This window comes from Orcinus orca, chromosome 14 (assembly GCF_937001465.1).
Source record: "Orcinus orca chromosome 14, mOrcOrc1.1, whole genome shotgun sequence".
NCBI classification, from domain to species: Eukaryota; Metazoa; Chordata; class Mammalia; order Artiodactyla; family Delphinidae; genus Orcinus; species Orcinus orca.
Window position 1 is genome coordinate 20,662,240 of NC_064572.1, and position 19,426 is coordinate 20,681,665.

The 19,426-nt window shown below is 36.6% G+C and overlaps 1 long non-coding RNA gene across 1 annotated transcript; it reads left to right on the top strand.

Moving 5' to 3' along the window:
- The first annotated feature begins 327 nt into the window (after positions 1-327).
- On the top strand, positions 328-18,949 carry LOC117196647 (uncharacterized). Its single transcript, XR_004476932.2, has 7 exons — positions 328-601; positions 1,562-1,590; positions 2,836-2,929; positions 3,091-3,139; positions 3,714-3,848; positions 8,353-8,420; positions 17,932-18,949. It is a non-coding gene; the product is annotated as an uncharacterized LOC117196647 (long non-coding RNA).
- Positions 18,950-19,426: the final 477 nt, after the last annotated feature.

Genomic DNA, 19,426 nt, shown 5'->3' on the forward strand with positions numbered 1-19,426 from the left:
CTGTGTCATTCTGTGCTCCCACATGTGCCTTATGAGTGTTCCAGTTGTTCCACATCTTTGGCAGCACTTGTTTTTAACTTTAGTTTTTCTGGTGGGTATGTAGTAGTATATCATTGTGGTTTTAATTTGCATTTCCTTAGTGACCAATGAAGTTAAACAACTTTTTCTGGACTTGTTCAGTTACAGAGCACTTGCACATTGTTTATTTGGTTGTCTTCTTATTATTGAGTCGTAAGATTTCTTTGTATACTCTGAGTCCAAGTCCTTTCTAATATATATTTTTTCAAATATTTTCTCCCCATTTGTGACTTGCCATTTAATTTTCTTTTCTTTTTTTTTTTTTTTTTTTTTTTTTTTGCAGTACGCGGGTCTCTCACTGCTGTGGCCTCTCCCGTTGCGGAGCACAGGCTCTGGATGCGCAGGCTCAGCAGCCATGGCTCATGGGCCCAGCCGCTCCATGGCATGTGGGATCTTCCCGGACTGGGGCACGAATCCGTGTCCCCTGCATCGGCAGGCGGACTCTCAACCACTGCGCCTCCAGGGAAGCCCATCCATTTAATTTTCTTAATGGTATCCTCTGGCAAGTGAAAGTTTAATTTTGGTAAGCTTCAATTGCAGAATATATTTCTTTCATTATTCATATTTTTTGTCCTATCAATGCAAATTTGCCTTTCCCAAGGTCACAAAGATTTTCTCATATGTTTTCTGCTTTAGAATGTTAACCTTTTTAAGTTCTATAATCCATTTTGAATCAAATTTTGTGTGTGGTGTAAGGAAAATGCCAAAGCTCCTTTTTCTGTACAGATATCCAGTTATTCCAGCACCATTTATTGAAAAGACCAATTTTCCCCATTGAATTATCTTGGTAATTAGTCAACAATTAGTTGACCATATAATCATATATCCATTTCTGAACTTTTAATTGTTCCATTGATCTAAATGTGTATTTTTATGCCACTATCTTACTACCTTGATTGCTATAGATTGGGAGTAAGCTGAAATCTGGGAGTATAAGTCCTCCAAATACATTCTTTTTTACATTTCCATATTCCATATTTTTTGTATTTCCATATAACCTGTAGAATGAGTTTGACCATTACTTTTAGAATGTCCAGTGGGATTTTAATTGGGGTTAACTCTGTAAATAAATTTAGAGAGAATCAATACCTTAATAACATTCAGTCTTTAAATTCATTAACACTGTGTAGCTCCCAAATTATTTATGTCTTCTTTAACTTCATTCAGCCATCTTTGATAGTTTTCATGGTACAGGTGTTAAACATATGGTTAAAATTATCTCCAAGCACTTCGTATTTTTTGATGATGTAATTTTTCATTGCCAGTATCTAGAAACAGACTTGATTTTGGTGTACTGCTCTTGCATCATGGGATGCTGTTATATTCGCTTAGTAGTTATCTAATGGGTTTGTTTTTTGTTTTGGGGGTTTTTTTTGGTAGTGTCCTTAGTAATTTCTATGTACATCATGATGATATCCAAAAAAAAGTTTTATGTCTTTATTCCCTATATATATGTGTGTGTTTCTTTTTCTTTATTGCACAGGCTACAACACAATGGAGAATACCTTAAGAGTGAGTAGACATTCTTACTTTATTCCCAGTCTTAGAGTAGGAAACTTTCTCAGCAAATATGATGTCAGCTGAACATTTCTGTTACCCTTTACATTTAGCTGAGAGCTTTTAGAATTAATGGATGATGCATTCTGTAAAATGTTTTAATATATCTATTGTGATGATCATATGCTTTTCTCCATTACATGGAGAATTACACTGATTGAGTTTAGAATGTTAAAGCAACCTTGCAATCCAGGGATAATACCACTTGATCATTATGTGTTATCTGTTTTTTGTATTACTTGATTTGGTTTTTAGTATTTGGTTAAGGATGTTGTGAATCCAGTCTTATGAGGGATATTGTTCTCTGGGTTTGTTTTCTTGCAGTGTTTTTGTTTGGATATGGTATCAGGCTAATGCTGGACTCAGAGTGCATTGGAAAGTGTTGCATACTCTATTTTCTAAAAGAATTTATGTATGATTATTATTATTTCTTCCTTAAAAATTCAATAGAATTCTACTGTGAAACCATATGAGCCTAGAGTTTTCTTTTAGGAGCACTCTTAAGAAATAAATTCAACTTCTTTAGTAAGTATGAAAGTATACAGTTGTCTCTTTCTCTGAGTTGTAATTTATGCCCTTCAAAGAATTTATTCAATTCATTTAAGTAAGTTCTCAAACTTACTGGAATAAAATGTTCATTATATTCCCTTATTATTCTTTTAATGACAGATCAATAATGACATTTCTTTTTTCATTCTTGATATTGATAATTTGGGTATTCTCCTTTTTTTCCTTGATCCATCTACTAGAAGTTTATCAGTTTTACTGACCTTTCCAAAAAGTCAGCTTTGAATTTTGTTTACCTCTATTGCTTTATTTACTTGCTTTGACTTGCTCTAGGTTTTATTTGCTCTTTTTATAGCTTCTTATGATGGAAGCTTAAACAATTATGTACTCTTCCACATTAGTATCTTTTAGGGTTCTATTAATTTCTCTGTAAATTGTGCTTTAAAGCTATAACCCACAAATTTTGAAATTTTGTTGTTGTCCCAAATATTTTCCAATTTTCCTTGTGATTTCTTCTTTGACCTAAGGACAGTTGAGAAGTATGTTCATTATTTTTTAAGTATTTGAGGAATTTCCAAATTCACTCATTAATTTTTTTGCTTACTTCTATTATAATCATAGAATACATTTTGTATGACTTTAATTCCATCAAATTTATTATTAATCTACTTGTTTTATGACCTTGTGTGGTAGAAAGAAAATGATCCCCCCCCGCAAGGTGTACAAATCATAATCTCCAGAACATGTGACTTCCCAGAACCTCACATGACAAAAGGGATTTGCAGAGGTGAGTAAGAGTCTTGAGATTGGAAGATTTGGGATTATCTGTGTGAAGTTAGTTAGTTATAAATATATAGAGACTTTTGGTATTTCCTATTCCTCTCCAAGAAGAATTATACTATTTTGCATTGTCACCAGCAATATATGTGACTATCTCTATCCCTGCAGCCTTGCCAACAGATTATGTTGTCAAAGTTTTGGATTTTTGCCAGTGTAGGTAAGTCAAAATTTATACCTAAATAGAGTTTTAATTTACATTTAACTTATTATGATCAACTTAACATAGGAAAATAGGCTTAAGATTTATTTTCATTTATTATTTAGGTTAACTGTTAATATCTCTACCATGCTTTCAGTGTTTTTTATATATCTAGTAGTTCTGGGATATTAACCATTTGCTTGTGATAAAAATTATAAGCATTGTTTTTCATGTTCATTATTTGTCTCTACTTGTGGTATTTTCTGCCAAACAAATGTTTAAATTACTTTTGACCCAGTGCTCTGACTGCACAGCCTAAGGTCATATCCGTAAAGGAAAAGAGAAGTCAAACAATTTTAAACCATACGTAGAGTTTTATTATTGGTAAACATATTGGAATTTTATTTTCTAACCATTTTATGCATGTCATAGAATAAAGTAAATGTGCTAATTAGAAACAAAGGATTTCAGGGTAAAACAAATAATATGAATTTACAAGTCAAAGGAATTAAAAGCACTATAATGTTAAATTTGAATTAGAAATGAAAAATATTAAGTTTATAAAGTATATTTATATTTATATATACCCTAGATTTATCCACTGAAATACTCCGAGAGCAGTTAACACCTCAGTAAAAATGAATACTCCTGATCAGTTCCCACTGAAAGAAATCAGAGATCTTTGAGGAAATTGTTGACTTCAGATCTGGAGCATAGAAAATGCAAGGTAATGCTGTAATACCTTATTATATCATAAAGCAAAGATTTAATCAAAACTGGAGTTATGTGAAAAGGACACAGAAGCCTAGTCAATTTTGGGACTTGAGTGTGGAGGTTTGAGTATCAAAAGGGATAATTGGAAGTGTTTGCATATAAAAGATTTGGGTATCAAAATGCATAATACCTTGAGAAACACTATAAATTAACACTTAGGATTCTCAAAATGACAGAGAGATTTTGAGAGAGAAAGTCAAGGGACTAATACATGGAATGTTCTTATAATTTTTTGTTTAATACGTTACATTATATAAATGGGAGCACAGCAATAGTTATGTTAAGTGACATAACCATGACTGTCCTGGATAAACTGGAATGTATAGTCATCTTACTATTACACCAACTCCTTACCCTGACAGGTGGTTATTAAAGGGAAGGTGGTAAGCAATTTTTAGGAGGAAAAACACTTTTTCACGAAAGAGCATCAGTTAATGAACACAAAAAGAATAATAGTGTTAGAAAAATCACAGTTCTGACCTCTGTATGAAATCAGTAATTCAGGCAAAGTTCTTTTATAAAGGCTAAAACTATTAGATAAAATGTTGCTGGAACAGAAGATAAATGCATATTACCAAAGGAAAGCATAACCCCATAAAAGAGAGGTCGGGTGGGGATCAAATCAACTGGGTGAGCAAACTCAGCATCACCCATATTGGGACAACCTGGCATTGTGTGCCTCTTGATATGATGCAGAACAAAGCACACAGCATCACTTTTCCAAAATGTTCGCTGTGAGTCTAGACCAACCTTCCAGTTTTCTTGAAATAGAAGAGAGAAAGAAAAGGTGAGAACATCAAAAGAAAACAATCACATACCTTCAAAATTTATGAGAAAACAGACTTGGCCTTTTTGAGTCAATGTAATTAAATATATCAATAAATTAAAAGCTAGGGTACTCTCCTCGATTTTAAAATACTAGAGACAAAGCAGGCAAATGCAAATATGAGTATTACCTATTGCTCAATCATGATGGTGGATATTCATTTTTGTTCAATTTTTCTGCATGTTTGAAATTGTTCATAATAAAAAAATGGAAAGAAAATTCCATTTTTGATATGTTGCCTTGAATGGAAACTGATCAGGTAAGTCAAATGGCTAAAAGAGTATATAAACTTTAAATACTGAATTTTCTTCTCTTTATGAGCATCTAATTAGTTAAAAGGACATACCATTTTTAGTTACTTGGTTCATTAGGTTACCCTTATATTTGTAGAAGATACAGCATTGGTCTTATCTGAAAGAAATAAGATATTCATTATATCAACACGAATTGTTGCTTGATTTATTTTGCAGAGGTGATGGCAGGGTTGTAATTTGGGCAATATAAAAGGGAATAGGAAGCCAGATAAGTAAATTCTCAAGTCTTTTATGTAATTGTATTATGTTTTCATTGTGTATGTCACCCACAGTTCAAGCCAGCTGGTGTGTTGAACTCAGAGCAAAATAATAATAAGATAACATTAGGCATCCACTCTGTCTGCCTTTGCAAATCAATATTTTGTCTTAATTAAGCATGGCTTACAACTGTTAAGAATGTCTACAATATCCACCCCCTTTCATCCTCAGAGTTAAACAGGATGACTTTTACTGGGCATCATCAAAAAATCTACAAACAACAAATGCTTGAGAGGGTGTGGAGAAAAGGGAACCCTCTTGCACTGTTGGTGGGAATGTAAATGGATACAGCCACTATGGAGAACAGTATGGAGTGTCCTTAAAAAACTAAAAATAGAACTACCATATGACCCAGCAATCCCACTACTGGGCATATACCCTGAGAAAACCATAATTCAAAAAAGAGTCATGTACCGAAATGTTCATTGCAGCTCTGTTTACAATAGCCAGGACATGGAAGCAACCTAAGTGTCCATCAACAGATGAGTGGATAAAGAAGATGTGGCACATATATACAATGGAATATAACTCAGCCATAAAAAAGAATGCAATAATTCCATTTGCAGTAATGTGGATGAACCTAGAGATTGTCATACAGAGTGAAGTAAGCCAGAAAGAGAAAAACAAATACCGTATTTTAACACATATATGTGGAATCTAAAAAGAACTGGTATAGACAGTCTTATTTACAAAGCAGAAATAGAGACACAGACGTAGAGAACAAACATATGGATACCAAGAGGGAAAGCCAGGGTGGGGGGGAATGAATTGGTAGATTCGGATTGACATATATACATATGCTATTGATACTATGCATAAAATAGATTACTAATGAGAACCTACTATATAGCACAGGGAACTCTACTCAGTGCTCTGTGGTGACCTAAATGAGAAGGAAATACAAAAACGAGGGGATATATGTATAGGTATAGCTGATTCACTTTGCTGTACGGTGTAACCTAACACAACATTGTAAAGCAACTGTACTCCAATAAAAATAAAATAGGCAGCAGGCCAGAGTTGACTTGCAAGCTATTGTTTACCAGCCCCTATTATAGATGATCAAATCAGTCAAGTAGAATATGGCACCTGATGTAGAATTTGGCTCCTGAAAAAGCAGAATTGAGAAAGTTAAATTATGTTCAGAAGATAGAAATTACTTATGATTTCCAGTTTTGTCTTCTTTATAAATTAATTCTTATTTGCTATTAGCATGAAGGTGCCAAATATCAAAACATAGAAGGGGGTAGCATAGGACAAAGGAGGAAACTAAACACAGAAACGCTTTGTACATTTTTCATTCTTTTTGTCCCATGTAACCATGCAAAGTTAACATTTTCTTCAAAAGAGGAAAACAATACATTTTTGAGTTTTTTGCTCATACCTTGTTGGACAAAGGTTAAACACTGAGCACAGAAATTGCTTTTATGTTAGGGCCATATGTAGAAACATAGCAAAAAAAATATGAAATGCATAGTATACTCTTTCCTAACGTGCAGCATTGAGGAAAATCTTCACAACGACCCAAAATGTTTGAAGTCGCGCAGTGGTCTTCCTGCCTAACGACTGCATGCTGACACATAAATTTCATGAAGATGGATGAGTACTCGTGGAATACCCAGCTCAAGGCCTGGCAAACAGTTCTTTTTTCAACTAGTTTTGTTTGTTTGTTTGTTTAACATCTTTATTGGAGTATAATTGCTTTACAATGGTGTGTTAGTTTCTGCTCTATAACAAAGTGAATCAGCTACACATATACATATAACCCCATATCTCTTCCCTCTTGCGTCTCCCTCCCTCCCACCCTCCCTATCCCACCCCTCTAGGTGGTCACAAAGCCCCGAGCTGATCTCCCTGGTTTTTGACGGCCACCCTGTCTGAAACTCTGCCTCAGTATTACATGTCTATGAGAGACTGTGTACACTGGTTTAGAGTGTGGATTCTGGAGTCAGGCTGCCTCGGCGTGAATCCCAGTTGTGTGCCATTGGGCCAACAGTTTAATATACAGTTCAGTATAACAGTTAAGATACAGTTTTCTGTATCTTAACTTCCTCACCTATAAGTAAGGATAACAATACTTACCTCTTCAGATTATCTTGAGGAATAAATGAGTAAATGTGTATAAAACACTTCGCAACAGTGGCATATAGTTAAGAAAATATGGGTTTGAATGAATTTATATCAGTTTGCAGCCTGTATTCTGAAGCTCAAAGTTCTTTCTTGACCTGTTAAGTAAAAAGAATGAGGGAACCATGTGATTAACACCTGTACATTTTCTCTTCTATCCAAAATAGACTTTTTAAATTTGTCATAGATAGTACTGCTGCTCACAGAAGGACTGCACTTTTCTTCTCAGTTGAAGTTATCCAGAGAGAGACATGACTTTTTTGGTCAATAATATGTGAGCAGAAATGAAAAGTGTGAGGGTGTGTCTCTCCAATATCTTTAGTAATATTCATGGTGCTGAGTATTCATCAAATTCTAGGAAAATCACAATGGACACTAACCCTTGATGTTGTAACAGAAATGTGATTTTTCTATAAGCATTAATTACGTTAGGAAACCATTTATTTATGTAATATATAAGATTTCTAAGAGACTGAAACTATGTGATTCTCCCATTTGGTGGTCACTGAGGTATAAAGAGAGAACTCGAAATTCCCGATCTCCAGTTACCAGCTTTCACCCTCCTTCGTTGAATATAGAGGTCCAAAGTGTGCTTCATGGGTCCCATATCTTGGCTTCCTTTGCCATCTCTCTTTAATATTGCACTGACTCACAGCTAGGCTTTTTGGAAAAAATAACTAAATCTTCAGTTGGAGAAGCAAGCTGTAGATTTTAATTTTTAAAAACAAAAATCAGAACCACAAAAACATGCATATAGTTTTTTTTCTGCCTCCTATAACCATAACTTGATTTATAGGTTCCATGGATATTTAGAAGAGTTAATATTCTGGGTAGACCTGAAATAGACTGTGCCCTGTGCTATGCATGTTATTTATCTATTTCTACACATTCAACAACCCTACTCTGACAGCATTTCTTGTTTTCTTTAACAGATATGGACACTGAGACTCTTAGAAATGGCATTCATCGAGCCCCTAATGTATGCTAGGCATGGTTACAGGTATTTCACGTGTTCTTTCATTTAATGCTACAAACCTTTCAATGGTAGTGTTATTATACTTTCTGGTGAGGAAACTGAAGCTCAGAGAATGTTATTTGCCCAAAATCTAGAGACTTGAATTTGACCCACTCTGGCTGGTCCATATATATGTTCCTTTTTGCATTGTGTACTCCATCATTTTAGAATGGATTTTTATTTAAATCATTTTCTTATATTTCTTCCCATTCCTCATCAGAAAGAACCTGTGGGGTAATTTATTATTCAGCAGTAGATAGCTAATACAAACGTTAAGCAAGTGAAATGCCAGAGAACTAGAACCTTTTCATTTGTGCTTTCCACAATTGATTTTTAAAATATTGGTTGAGGTTTTACATGTCAGGCATGAGATATTGTCCCTGTCCTCAAACAGCTTCTCATCTAATGGGGGAGGGATGGGAGGAAAAAATTTTAAATTGAACTTTTCAAAATTAAGCCAAAAGTACATAAATGAATGGAAATGACAAAGAACTTGCAGAGATAAATGAAATTAAAAATAGAAGACAAATCAACAAGTATAGTTGATTAACCTCCAGATAGAATGATTAGGAAAGAGATAAAGAATGAGAACACAAATTATCAATATCAGTAATAAAAGGGACATCGATATAGATCCTAGAGATAATTTTTCAAAGTAAACATTTTATGAACAATAGCATTAAAAATGCTTAGTCATAAATTTAACAGTACATGTTTAAGACTTCTGCAATGAAAACTATACAACACTGTTGGAAAAAAAATTAAAGCAAACCTGGAGATCGGCCATGATGATGGAGTAGAAAGACCCTGAGCTCACCTCCTTTCACGAGCACACCAAAAGCACAACTATCTGCAAAACAACTATCTATGAAAAAGACAAAAACCTACCAGAAAAGATCTTTTACAACTGAAGACATAAAGAAGGAACAATGAGAGGGGTAAAGGGGCGAATTCATGATATAATCAAGTCCCATACCCCTGGGGGTGCAACCCACAAACTGGAGAATATCTATATTGCAGAGGTTCTCCAACAGGAGTGAGGACTCTGAGCCCCACATCCGGCGCCCCAGCCCAGGGGGTCCAGCACTGGGAGGATGAGCTCCCAGAGCATTTGGCTTTGAAGGTCAGTGGGGCTTAATTTCAGGAGTCCCAAAGGACTTCGGGAAATAAACTTCAGTCTTAAAAGGCACACACAAAATCTCATAAGCACAAGGACCCAGGGCAAAAGCAGTAATTTGATAGGTGCCTGAGCCAGACCTACCTACTGGTCTTGGAGAGTCTCCCGCAGAGGTGGAGGGTGGCTACAGCTCACCCTGGGGACATGGACACTGGCAGCAGCCACGTTTGGGAGCTCTTTCTACCCTGTGGAAGGCAGTGCTGGCAGACGCCATTGTAGGATCCTTCCTCTAGTTCATTAGGGCCAAGACCTGGCCCCACCTAATAGCTTGTAGGTGCCAGTGCCAAACAACTGAGTGGAGACACAGATGCACCCATCAGCAGACAGTCTGCCTAAAGACTTCCTGATCCCACAGCTGCCTCTAGACATGTCTACACACATGGCCCTGCTCACCAAAGGGCCAAGACCCAGCTTCACCCAACAGAGGTCAAGCCTCGGCCACCCTCTTCAGGAAGCCTGCACTGGCCTCTAGACCAGCCTCACACACCAAGGGGCAGACATCAGACACAAGAAAACCACAGTCCGGCAGCCTGCAGACCCAGGCTATCCACAGCAAGCCAGACCCTACCAGCTGGGCTGCAGGACAACACAAGCCTCCAGACACCCCAGACTACATACCCAAGTGTTTCAGGAACCAGCCCCCTGCCCACCAGCGATTGGACACCAGCTCTGGGATCCCTGGGCCCTGTAGCCAGATGCCAAGACCCAGCTCTGCCTGCCAATAGTCCGGCACTAACCCCAGGACCTGGCTTCATCCACCAGTTGCGGGAGGCAGGGGAAAGCAACAGCCCCAGAGTCTTCTGGACACTGACTATGCCCACCAGCGAGCCAGCACGAGACCCAGGGCCACCTGGGGTTCTACAGTCAGCTGCCTCGTGACCAGAGCCTACTAACCAGCAGCCTATAGCATCTGCCTGGCAACCAACCAGACCATGGGCCAGTCAATCTTACCAGACAGCCCACATAGCCCACCACAACAGAAGGACCCATGCAGCCCTCTTATGAGGAATCCCTAGAGCATATAGCTTGGGTGACGAGAGTAGTGTGCTTCCAGGATGCACAGTACTTCTAGAGAAGGCCACTTCTGCAAGGTCAAGAAATGTAACTAACCTACCTCATACCTAAAAATACAAGTAACAATTTCAACAAAATGAGGCAACAGAGAAACATGTTCCAGACAAAGGAACAAGATAAGACCCGAGAAGAAGAACTAAGTGAAGTGGAGACAGGCTACCTACCAGAGAAAGAGTTCAGAGTAATGATTGTAAAGATGATGAAGGTACTTGGGAGAAAAATGGATGCACAGAGTGAAAAGTTAGAAGTTTTTAACAAAGCATTAAAAAATATAAAGAACCAAAGAGAGATGAAGGATACAATAACTGAAATGAAAAATACACTAGAAGGAATCAGCAGTAGACTAAATGATACAGAGGAAATGAATCAGTGAGCTGGAAGACAGAGTAGTGGAAATCCCTGCCACTGAACAGAAAAAAGAAAAAGGAATGAAAAGAAATGAGGACAGTTTAAGAAACCTCTGAGGCAACATCAAGCACAGTAATATTCATATAATAGGAGGTCCCAGAAGGCGAAGAGAGAGAGAAAGGGGCTGAGAACATATTTACAACATAATAGCTGCAAAGGTCCCTAACCTGGGAAAGGAAATAGTCTCCCAAGTCCAGAAAGCACACGGAGTCCCACACAGGCAAAGAGGAATACAGCAAGATGCACTGTAATCAAAATGACAAAAGTTAAGAATAAAGAGAGAGTATTAAAATCAGCAAAGGAAAAGCATCAAATAACATACAAAGGAACTCCTATAAGGCTAATAGCTGATTTTTCAGCAGACACTCTGCCGGCCAGAAGGGAACGGAACCATATATTTAAAGGGTGAAAGGGAAAAAACCTCAAACCAAGAACACTCTACCCAGCAAGGTTATCATTCAGAATTGAAGAAGAGATAAAGAGCTTTCCAGACAAACAAAAACTAAAGGAGTTCATCACCACTAAAATAGTCTTGCAGGAAATGTTAAAGGGACTTCTTTAAGCTGAAAAGGGCACTAATTAGTAACAAGAAAACATGTAAGTATAAATCCCACTAATAAAGGTAAATATATAGTAAAGGTAATCGATCAATCACTTATAAAGCTAGTATGAAGGGTAAAAGACAAAAGAGGTAAAAATAACTATAACTAAAATAGTTAAATAAGGAATACACAAAATTAAAAACTTTAAAATGTCACATTGGCAATTCCCTGGCAGTCCAGTGGTTAGGACTCCATGCTTCCACTGCAGGGGGCACAGGTTTGATCCCTGGTTGGGGAACTAAGTTTTCACATGCCCCATGCCACAGCCAATAAATAAATAAAATAAAATAAAGTAAAATAAAATAAGACATCAAAAACACACAACAGGAGGGGTAGTAATAAGTTGAGTTTTATAGAATGCATTCAAACTTATCTTGCTATCAACTTAAATAGATTGTCATATATATATAGGCTGTTATATATGAGTCTCATGGTAACCACAAAGCAAAAACCCATAGTAGATAACCAAAAGATAATGGGAAAAGAATCTAAGCATAACACTCTATAAAACATCAAACCAGAAGGGAAGAAATCAAGAAGAAGAAAGGAATAGAGAAGAACTACAAAATAGCCAGAAAACAATTAACACAAATGCAATAAGTACATGCCTATCAATAGTGACTTTAAATGTAAATGGACTAAATACTCCAATCAAAACACAGAGTGGCTGAATGGATAAAAAAACAAGACCCACATATATGCTGCTTACAAGAGATGCACTTCAGATGTAAGGACACACACAGACTGAATGTGAAGGAATGGAAAAAGATGTTTCATGAAATGGAAACCAAAAGGAAGTTGATATAGCTATACTTCTATCAGACAAAACGGGCATTAAAACAAAGACTGTATAAAAGACATAGAGAGACATTACATAATGATAAAGGAGTCAATCCAGCAAGAAGATATATGACACTTGTAAATATTTATGCACCCAGCCTAGGAGCACCTAAATACATAAAGCAAATATTAATAGACCTAAAGAGAAAAACTGACAACAATACCATAATAGTAGTGGACCTTAACCCATATTTTTATTCAACATAGTACTGAAAGTGCTAGCAATTAGGCAGGAAAAAGAAATACAAGGCATCCATATTGGAAAGGAAGAAGTAAAACTGTCACTATTTGAGGACAACATCATTTTATATATAGAAAACCCTAAAGACTCAAAAAAAAAAACCTGCTAGGACTAGTAAGTAAATTCAGTAAAGTTTCAAGGTACAAAAGCAATATACAAAAATAAGTTGCATTTTTAGAGACTAACAACAAATGATCAGAAAAAGAAATTAACAATCCCCTTACAAAATACCTTTGATTGCATCAAAAGAATAAAATACCTGGGAATGAACTTAAACAAGGAGGTGAAGGACCTATACACTCAAAAATATATTAATGAAAGAAATTTAAAAAGACACAAATAAATGGGAATATATTCTATGTTCATGAACTGGAAGAATTAATAGTTAAAATGTCCATACTAAATCAAAATTCCAGTGGCATTTTTCACAGAAATAGATGAATCCTGAAATTTGTATGGAAACACAAAAAGTCCCAAATAGCCAAAGCCATTGTGAGAAAGAAGAACAAAGCTGGAGACATCACACTTCCTAATTTCTAATTATACTACAAAGCTATACTAACCAAAACAGTATGGAATTGGCAAAAAGACAGACATATAGGTCAATGGAACAGAATAGAGAGCCCAAAAATAAACCCATGCCATATGGTCAACTAATTTATGCCAAAGGAAGCAAAAACATACATGGGGAAAGGACAGTTTTTCAACAAATAGTGTGGGGAAAACTGGACAACCACATGCAAAAGAATAAAACTGGACTACCATCTTACACTGTACAAAAAAATTATCTCAAAATGGATGAAAGACTTGAATGTAACACCAGAAACCAACCATAAAACTCCTGGAAGAAAACATAAGCAGTAAGCTCTTGACTGACCTTGGTCTTAACTACATGTATATTTGGATCTGACCCCAGAAGCAATGGAAACGACAGCAAAAATAAACAAATGGGCTACATCAAACCAAAAATCTTTCTACACAGTGAAGGGAATCATCAAGAAAATCAAAATGCAACCTACTGAATGGTAGAAGATATTTGCAAATGATATGTCCGATAAAGGGTTACTAACCAAAACATATAAAGAACTCACACAACTGAATGACAGACAAACAAACAATCTGACTAAAAATGGGCAGAGGATCTGAACAAACATTTGTCCAAAGAAGACATACAGATGGCTGACAGGCACATGAAAAGATGCTCAACATTACTAACCATCAGGGAGATGCAAATCATAACCACAATGAGATATCACCTCACACCTGTCAGAATGGCTGTTTATATTAAAAAAAAAAAAAAAAAAACAGATAACAAATGTTGGTGAGCATGTGGGAAAAAGGGAACCCTTGTGGACTGTTGGTGGGAATTTAAATTGGTACAGCCACTATGGAAAACAGTATGGAGAGTCCTCAAAAAATTCAAAATAGATCTACCATATGGACCCAGCAATTCCACTTCTGGCTGTTTATCCAAAGAAAATGAAAACACTAACTCAAAAAGATATACTCACCCCTGAGTTCACTGCAGCAGTATTTACAACAGCCAAGAACTGGAAACAACCCAAGTGTCCACTGATGGATGATTGGATAACGAAGATGTCATGTGTGTGTATGTGTGTGTGTATATATATATATACATATATAATATGTATATATATATATAAAGAATACCGGGCTTCCCTGGTGGTGCAGTGGTTGAGAATTTGCCTGCTAATGCAGGGGACACGGGTTTGAGCCCTGGTCTGGGAAGATCCCACATGCCGCGGAGCAACTGGGCCTGTGAGCCACAATTACTGAGCCTGTGCGTCGAGAGCCTGTGCTCCGCAACGAGAGGCCGTGATAGAGGCCTGCGCACTGTGATGCAGAGTGGCCCCCGCTTGCCACAACTAGAGAAAGCCCTCGCACAGAAACGAAGACCCCACACAGCCATAAATTAATTAATTTAAAAAAAGAATACCTACAATTAAATAAAAAGACATGCAACACAATTTTTTAAAATTCGATGAAGGAATATCCACATGCAAAAGAATGAAATTGAACCTCTATCTTACACCACTCACAAAAATTAACTAGAAATGGATTAAGTACCTAAATGTAAGGCCTAAAACCATAAAACTCCTAAGAAAACATAAGGGAAACTCGCTGACATTCGTCTTGGCAATGAAATTCTGGATACAATGCCAAAAGCACAAGTAATAAAAGCAAAAATCAAGTGTGACTACATCAGAGTTCAAAGCTTCTATACAGCAAAAGAAACAATCAACAAAATGAAAAGGCAACCTATAGAATGGGAGAAAATATTTGCAAGTCATATATCTGATAAGAGGTTAATATCCAAAAATATAAGGAGTGCATACAAATCAAGAGCAAAAACCCAAAATAATCTCATTAAAAATCAGGCAAAGTGGGCTTCCCTGGTGGCGCAGTGGTTGAGAGTCCGCCTGCCGATGCAGGGGACACGGGTTCGTGCCCCGGTCCGCGAAGATCCCACGGGCCGCGGAGCGGCTGGGCCCGTGAGCCATGGCCACTGAGCCTGCGCGTCCGGAGCCTGTGCTCCGCAACGGGAGAGGCCACAACAGTGAGAGGCCCGCGTACCGCAAAAAAAAAAAAAAAAAAAAAAAAAAAAAATCAAGCAAAGGACCTGAGTAGACACTTTTTCACAGAGAACATACAAAGGCCAACAAGTGCAAGAAAATGTACTCAACATCACTAATTATCAGGGAGATGTAATCAAACCCATAGTGAGATATCACACCTGTTAGAATGGCTATTCTCAAAAAGACAAGAGGTAACAAGTGCTGAGGAAAATTTGGAGAAAAGGGAACTCTTCTGCACTGTCGGTGGCAATGTAAATTGGTACAACCACTGTGGAAAACAGTATGGAGTTTCCTCAAAAAGATTAAAAATAGAATTACTATATGATCTAACTTCCTGGTATATATTCGAAGGACAAGTTTTCACTACCTCAAAGAGATACCTGCACTCCCATGCTCACTCACTGTAGCATTATTCACAATAGCCAAGAAGTGGAAATAACTCGTGTCCATCAAGGGAAGAATGGCTAAAGAAAATGTTCCTTATATATATATGCACATATATATGTGCGCATATATATATGTATACATACATACATACACACGTAACATACCTATATGTAATAGAATACATGTGTATTTTATATAGTATATACTTACCCATATGTTACCTATATATAATGTATATGAATATTATCCAGCCATAAAAAATAACAAAATCTTGTCATTTGCAACAACATGGATGGAACTTGAGTGCATTATGCTAAGTGAAATAAGTCAGACACAGAAAGGCAAATATACTATATGATCTCACTTACATGTGGAATCTAAAGAGCTGAACTCACAGAAACAGAGAGTAGACTTTTGTTTCTAGGGACTGGTGGTTGGGGAAAGGGGGAGATGTTGGTCAAAGGGTACAAACGTGGAGTTAAAAGATGAATAAATTCTGGGGATCTAATGTACAGTACAGTGACTACAGTTAACAGTACTATGTTGTATGCTTGCAGGTTGCTAAGAAAGTAGATTTTAAATGTTCTCATCACCATAACAACAAAAATTGGTAATTATGTGAGGTGATAGTGATAGATGTGTTAACCAACTTTATTGTGGTAATCATTTTGCAATATATTTGTGTATGGAATCATGTTGTACACTTTAAACTTACTTCAATGTTATATGTCAATTATATCTCAAAAAAGTTAGAAAAATTTTTAACTCGGTGAAGGACTCAAACACTTTAAAAAGGGAGATAAATGTATGGCTAATAAGGATATGATGAAGTATTCAACATCATTTAGTCATCAAGAAACTTCAGATTGAAACTTCATTGAGATACCATTTCACACCCACTAAAATGGCTGAAAATTAAAATGACTGGCATAGCAAAAGTTAATAAAAATATGGAGAAGCAGGAATTTTCATACATGACTGCTGAGAGCATAAAATAGTAAGTATCTTTGGGAAAAGATTAGGTAGTTTCTAAGAGAGTTAAACATACCCTTAGCCTATGACCTAGCATTTCCACTCATAGCTATAATCATCAAAGAGAAATGAAAATACATGTTCCAATACATCAGCAAAAACTGTATTAGTGAAACCTGCCTTTAGTATGTCTGAGATTGAAACATGTTTTAAAATACTGCCTTTTCAAACTAAACTTTAACTTCAAGTAAGTATAATTTCCTATCCATTGGGAGATTATTTCTGACTGAGTCATCAAAGTTTTAAAAGACTGAATTTTTCCATTTTTGCAGCATTCATTCCATTCAACCAACATTATTTAATGCCTCCTATTTAATGCCTATTGTATCAGAGTTCAAGTGATTAAAAAAAAATTATCAACTTTCACTGCACCCACAACATAGTTGGGCAGATGAACACAAATATCTCATCTAAGGTAGACAGTGATAAATGCTACAATGGAACTAGAACAAATTTGCTGTAATAGCTGTGGAAGCAGACATTAATTTGTCTGAGAATATAGGGAAATTTTCTTAGACAATCTGGAATTTGAAAACTTTAACAGGCAGATATGGTGACAAAAATAAAAGACAATCACTCAAACCTTACTCCAAAGTTGTCTTAATTTCTTAAAGCTTTGATCTAATTATGTTAGCAAATATTTAATGAATTCACTGACTAGATTTTACATCAGCAAATATTTACTAAGGACCTAGTATGTCAAATCTGACAATTGACATACTAGGTACTTAGTAAGTACTTATACATCATATTCTTTCCATTACCACTTCAACAACCCCTAGTCCAAGATACCAATGGTTTCCTACCTGGACTGGATGACTTCTTAAGTAACTTCCCCTTCTTTTCTTTTCCTCTGCTACATTCTCTTCATAAGAGAATGATCTTTTAAAAACCTACTAGGAACATGTCATAAGGGCTTTAAATAAGACGATACTTGCTCTTGGAATGTTCTTTCCCTGCTTTTATATGGCTGTATCCTTCTGACACTTCACATTTTACCAAACGTTCACATCCTCAGTGCAGCCTTCTCCTGACAATGCTACCGAATTTGGTCTTGCCAACTCAAAACACATCTTTACTTTAGCACCACTTCCATTATTAATTTGCACTTAAACAGTGGTCTGTTTCTCTATTTTAGGTCTCCCCAGCAAGACTGTCGGCCACTCAGGGACAGGGATTTTGCTTTTTCAGCCATCCAATGCACACCTAGCATCTAGTTTGAAGCCTGTACACAGTAGACACTGAATAACTATTTGCAGAATGCTGTATTGTGGACAAAATCAGACATGATGCCTGACTTCAACTAACAGCCTAGTGAGAGAGGCATATATTAATCAAATAATCACAGAGGCAAATGGAAAATTATAAATTGATAAGTGCTTAAAATAGAGCACGTGATTTTATGAGAACTTACAGTAGAAGGATGAGACTTACCTAGAGGACTCAGGAAAGATGTTCCCAAGAGGAGTGCAACTGAGCTGAGATCTGAAAGGTGAGGAACAGTTACCAGGAGAGGAGAGGTGAGCAGCTCCTTGCAGTAAATGAGAACGGTTTGTGAAAAAGCTTTGTTGTGAGATTGAGTATGATGGATTGGAGCAACAGTCCTCAACTGGGGGACATACGGCAAAGTCTGGAGATATTTTGAGTTGGCGTAACAGAGGAAGGTTGTGCTACTCGTATCTAGTGGGTAGAGACCAGAGATGCTGCTATACATCCTGTAAAGAGCATGACAACTGACCACCATAAAGAATTATACAACCAAAATGTCAAGAGTGCCAAAGCTGAGAAACCCTGGGTTTGAGAATTGCTTCTCAAACATTTTTACTCCAGTAAGAAATATATTTCACAACATAATCCAGTAAACATATACATAAAATAAAAAGCATTCACATAAAATAACATTTACCCTTTTACTTGTGCTGTTATCTTCTGTTCGGTTCTATTTCATGTTTTTTAATATTGGTCTCAATTCACTGAATTTGTTCCATGACACACTGTAAGTCTCAATCTGCAGTTAGAAAAATTGTATGTTGAAGGACCTGAGAGAAGGTCCAATTGGCTGGACCTCGGATATCAAGGGGAAGAATGGGAACTAGTAGAAACGGTGAGGCAGGCAGCACTAAGACTCTTCATGGGCTCACAGACAACATTAAAGATTTTTGTCTTTTTCTAAAAGTAACAGGAAGACGCTGACAGCTTATGAGCAGAGGTATGACATAAATAGATTTTTACTACAGTATACAGCAGCACTGTCCAACAGAAATATAACGCATGCCACATGTCTAATAATACATTTTCTGGTATCCTCGTCTTTTTAAAAAGGTAAAAAGAAATGGGTAAAATTAATTTTAATACTATGATTTATGTAACCCAATAGATCATTTCAACCTGCAATCATGATGTATATCACTTGATACTTGTTGTATCACAGAGTTTAATAGTTCCTTAGTTATTGGGTGCTCGTATTTATCAGTATGAAGGCATTAGTCTTTCCTCATCAGCTTTCCCAAGCTTCCTTGGCAAGCAGTTTTTTCTTGTTTATGTACATACATTTGTGTGTGTGTGTGTGTGTGTGTGTGTGTGTGTGTGTGTGTGTATCCTGGACTTAAAAATCTATCCATGTACCACCCATC